Source organism: Diadema antillarum, unplaced genomic scaffold (genome assembly GCF_040938485.1).
Source record: "Diadema antillarum isolate AM-2024a unplaced genomic scaffold, OU_Dant_1.0 scf00000219, whole genome shotgun sequence".
In the NCBI taxonomy this organism is placed as follows: domain Eukaryota; kingdom Metazoa; phylum Echinodermata; class Echinoidea; order Diadematoida; family Diadematidae; genus Diadema; species Diadema antillarum.
The window spans coordinates 70001-75858 of NW_027271108.1; positions in this window are offsets into that span (position 1 = coordinate 70001).

Sequence of the window (5858 nt, forward strand, 5' to 3'; positions counted from 1 at the left end):
CTCTCTCTCTCTCTCTCTCTCTCTCTCTCTTTCAACAATGTTCAAGGTTTTTGTATCTTCAAGCTTTATGCTTATTTGACGACAGTATTCTGCATTCATATTCCCAATACATGTTCCATAATTCAGTCATATCATTTTGTTTCACTATACTGCATGAGTAGCTCCCAATCGACATGCTTTCTTATTCTTTTCTTCAATCTGTTAAAAGCCCATTGCACGCGTAAATTTCAATTATGTTCGGATGTATACACTGTATGTTTTATTGTGTTGAAAAAAGATATGACTGTATTTCATTTTGTAATATATATTCGACGCAGAAAAGTCCAAACAAATTCGTTTGAATTGAAAATTGAATTGAATCCACCCACGACATAGATGGGGAAAGTTTACAGCAATGTCAATGCTGCAATTAAAGACTTTTATCACTGGTGTCTTGTCTCCCTCCTGAATAACAAACTTGTTTTTAAGATCGCAACTGCAGATCTATGATTTAACAAACATATCATTTGCTTGTATAGCTACATGACACGATATAATATACTCTTGTGCCATGCCATTATTATAGGGACTAAAAGAAGTGGGAAACTACAACAAAAAATGAAATCAATGAGAAAACTCTTCACTTCTGATCGTGGCAATAACATCTACAGCTTCTATATCAAATACACGTGGTAGCTAAGGCATTATTAAGTCAGTGGAATACAGATATCGAGTGCGCTATCCTCAAACTCTTTTTAGGGTATATCCGACAGGTGTCGTCTAGCATACACGATTGAGAATTTTGGGAGATTGCATAATAATATGGCTAGTTGTTTATTTGTTTGTTTACTCATGTATATTTCCTTAAAAAAACACTAGCATAAATGTAATCAAAATGACAAGACGTACAAATTGATGTTGTGAATAAACATAGTTACAGAAGGCAATGATCATCGGAACTTATAATATGTTTCGAAACTTCATTGAACAAATTCTTTACAGAAGTCATTTATGCAATATCAATATAAAAGGGGAATTTTCGTCACACGTTTCATGTCAATTCAGTGAATTCAGAAAATATTAGTAGTTCCCATCAGCAAAGTTTGAGGAAAATCGGACAATCCGTACTATAAGGCCCATTCGGCCTTACTTCCAAAAACAGATATCATAAAAGTTAAATCCAGAAGGGAAAGTTAACCCCGTTTACAATTTCCCCCAATGTGGAAAAGTCGTCTCAATTCAGAAGGCATAAGCAACAAAAGTGACAAAGTAAATACATTAGGTCATTACACTGCCGAAAGCAGCTGCGGAGGCGCGACTAATCTAGGCTCATTACGGGAGGTGTTGATCATTAGACTGAGCACACGCACACATGCGACCGCCGTTGCGGGGGCGCCAAGCCGATAGCTCGACAGGGAGCTATTGCCATACCAACTATTTGATGTTGGCTTGTTTCGATATACATTATCCGAATGTTTTCTGTTTATTGAGTGTGGTTGTTTGTGTTTGTTTGCAGAAAGCGAGGGCCTTGTGTCCCAATACTTTGAACGTCGTATCGTCTCTACGCGTGAACGTGTATATGAATCTTACGCTTGAGAAAAATACTTTAACAAATACGTTCCAAAATTCAATATATTCAAAAAATTGACGTCATCAATACTGAGCTCAATTCTGACCTAGGAAAAACTGTTCACATTACCACCATGCTCTTATTGTCCGTTTGATTAACGTTATTCTCGGGGTCTAACTTCGGAGGTTTCACTCTTTCTCTTACTTTATGAGGAAATATATGAAGAGTTTGTTCGCAAAAACCGATAAGTCCATATTTGCCAAATGGAGATAATTGCGATTAAAGGTCAAGAAAAATGAAGAGAATAATAAGAAAATTTTTGCTTCTTTTGACCATAACTTCAAAAATTTACCTTTATATGTAGTGACCAATATATCATTTAAAAGGTATTATTTTGTACCTTATGACAGAGACCGTACTTCAAAATCTTCAAAAATGGACTTATCGGTTTTTGCGAACAAACTCTTCATATAGTTTACCCGGGGTTCACTTTATTTTGTTTTCATTGTTGATCCGTAGATGGACTCAGTCTCCTTTTTTCTTCTTTTCGTTTTTCCCCCCGTATATATTCCTTTGCACCCTGACCACGCATGATCTTTAATCAGTTGTTGAAATTCCCGTCTGGTTTTCAGAAGCATTTCAGATTTCGGGAGGCACAAGTTGGGAGGTATAGCAGCAGGTGATTTGAATGATACATGGTTATCAAAGTCTATTTCTCTTGTTTGGTACCGTCAAATTTTGCGAGGGGATACACTCCTTTTTCTTCAGTAATCATTCATTTTGTATCCTTTCATTTCCTTTCTAATCACCATTGAAAAACACAGAGAATGGAGGTGGGTATGGCAGGGGAGAGCAGCTTGATAACAAAATCAACTCATCAACAAAGTAAAGTTCACTTATTATTTTTCAGTATTTCAACGATTCAAGGAAAAATAAGACAATATCTGGTTTCAGTGTAAGGGGGAAGTTTGATCAGACAATGTGAAAATGCACACATACACAATTAATTCCACCGATCAAGTTCTTTCACCGATACTAAATAACATCTATACATTCATATTTACTGGACCCACATTTGGAATAGTTTCTGTGATAGTTTATAAGTGGTCCACAGTCTATTTTTTTCTAAACTTATCTTAATATTTTTGTTGTTGTTGTTGTTGTTGATTGCAAAAAAAAAATGTCAGAGACTTATCATAAAAGCTGATATTTTATTCATTTACACCATGAAAATATAAAACTTTTTGTTGTTGTTAGTGGTTGCAAAAGAACCGAATCGAACTTTGATTTTCTGTTATTATATATATTATATAAGTCATCAAGCGCTTTCTCAGCGGCTCCTATGTTATCATACTATTACTTCTAATCGTCGAAATCGATTTTGTTTAAATTTTCACATCATGTTAGTAGTTGATTTTTTATCTCTCTCTCTCTCTCCCTCTCTCTCTCTCTCTCTCTCTCTCTTTCTCTCTATCTTCTTTCTTTTCTGAATGACAGCGACCTAGTGTCAGGATTTGTTTTGGATTTTTTTTTAGGGTTAGTTCGTGCAAATTCAGTCTTGCAATGCCGTTTTCATGTATAATATAGATAGCAATGATTAACAAATATGACTAGCGCATTATTATGTTTGGGGGCAATGCACCATATGCCAACGTTGTTTTTTAAAATCCATTTACATCTCAAAAATTTCCATAGGTCATGTACTCAAAACGTCTTTGTATTGTTTTACTTTCCTAATTAATTGAGTACTTATGAATTTAGTTTATTCTACATTGAGATGATAATACATTGATATGCACTTCCTTGTTTGAAAATGAATATTGACATGTTTCTGTTGAAGCTGTAGAAAATGAATGAATGAATAAAAGATATGCAAGGGGCGATCTCGAACCAGTGTGTACGGGAAAGTCATAGTATGATAACCATGCAGAGAAGACGGATGGAGCTAGAAAGCACGGGTATAAAAAGCATCACAAAAACAGAAAAAAGAAAGGCAGTAAAAAAATTAGGGGGGGGGGGAGGTGGAGGATGAGAAGCTGATCGACAAGAGATGGCGCTAAACTTCCATCTAACTCAGAGCCTTCTGATCTAACTTTGCCGCTTATCAGGCAAGTTACGTAGCACTGAGTATACCCACCACAGGCATGACAGGTGCAGGTTGTATAATGCGTGACGCTCGAGGCTTCGTCAAAGCATAGAGCTAGTTGTTGCTCCACATGACAGTCAAAGCCTCGAGATTGATAACACAATATGTAATAATCGAAACATCATAAACAGTCACTGTTTAGCAACAAATAAATGCTCGTATCAAAAACGATTGGCTACTTCTTAGCTTCTGCCTTTGAAAACTATACATTTATAGCATGTCGCAACTGCTGTATTGATATCGGGTCCCCATGCTAAACTAATAAATGGAATGGCTCTCGGTTAGTTCGAAATTTCGTGAAGTGTATTACGAGCTCTATTGTAATAGAGAGTTATGGAGATGTTGATATTGTTACTATTATGGATAGTAATCTTTTGCCGTAATATTTAGTGGGTAATATAAGCTGCCATATGTCCAAAGATTTACATGTATTTCTTGTAGTTGTTATGTTGAATTGCATCAGTTTGTATAATAATTTCATTGTTAAACTTATGCTTATATTTTCGTCGAAAATGCAGAAATATAGCAAACACACAACAATGTGTCTGTAGGTCTTTATTATTTTGAAACAAATAGCGCAATTATTATCATCGTAAAATGATATGATCGCAATTATCATATTCATGCACGATTAATCATTGTGTCCGCTTTGGAAGATTTCATTCGTTTCCTCGTATTTCTTGCGCCATAACGTTGACTGAGTCGTAGAAACAACAAATGTAAGAAAAATCAAAATATGAAAGACAGACACAGCCGTTGTAGACTTCATACAATGCACTGTGATCGAAAAAAATGCTAAAGAAGTGCACGACGTCATAGAAGTTTCGCACAAGTTTACCATTTCATCTCAAATTTTTTGAATAGTTATCACCCTACATCAGTGAATTTTAGAGAAAATAATGTTAATGAAACACATAAGTGATTTTTTTTTGGGAAAATCGACCGTCTGTTCAAGAGTCATGTGTTCTAACATTTTTTTTTTTTAGTTTGCTGTCACCGCTATCACATATATAATTATGGAAAGGCTGCATCATTTTTCAGCATATTTTAATTTTGATTTCTCATATTATTTCAAAGCATAATGAGAGTGCACTTAACTTACCTAGTATACTTCCTTCAGCCACTGGAAGGCATGATGAATAATTTCATCTTTTACATAACCATAATCAGAAACCAGTCGAGGGGATTTGTACTTTTCATTAAAATGATTTTTGTGGAATTCACTTTATGTTTTCTTTTTATCGTTTTAAAGAGATCATATAGTTTTGGTTAAGACCTATAATTTCACGTTTCTAACATTAATTTTTGACGAGTTGACGAGAAACCTCTTATGCAATATGAAAGAGCATGTAATTCCAAGAGGAATTCATCATCTATTTGATGAAAATTGGTTTTGCCAATGGCTGAGATATCCAAAATAGGGATCCTAATAAAAGGTGGGACCCACCTTTTATTATGATCGCTTTGTTTTACTTTGTTTTTAGATGTCTCATGCAGCCATTCCAAACCCGATTTTCATCATATAAACTTTGAATTTCTCTTAGAACGGTATGCTCTGTACTATTTCATAAGTGGTTTCTTAGTACATGTGTATCTCGCAAAAAGTTAAAAACCCAATCCTCATCTCCACCAATACTATACTATCCCTTTAACATATTGGCATCTTGAAACGTTGATAGGCTTCCAAATTAGCAATGACTGTAAGAAGGATCCTACATTATAGTTTCACTGCAACTGTTCACATTCATAACATTTGAACGGCCTTTAGTCCAGATTTCCTCAAACTACACTCTTGTTTATCTATTTATCATTCTTGTTTATTCATATCATTCATTCATTCATCCGTTCATTCATATTTACATTCATCAACATGCATGCATGAATGTACCTGTGCATTTTATTCACATAATTATGGATTCATAGCGAATTGATAACATGTGAACGCGACTCATAATAAGAAAAGAATCGGCATATCATTGTTAAAAGTGCAAACGTAGTAGAGCATTACAGTATTGAGCTGTGATTCGCCGATAAAATGTAGGCCTACTACCGGTACCTCATAAAACACAACTGATGAACCTTTAGAGCATATTGGAAAGGGAACTAGCAAACATGAAACTGTGTTTTGTTTTGTTTTGTATTTTATTTATTTGTCTTGAACGG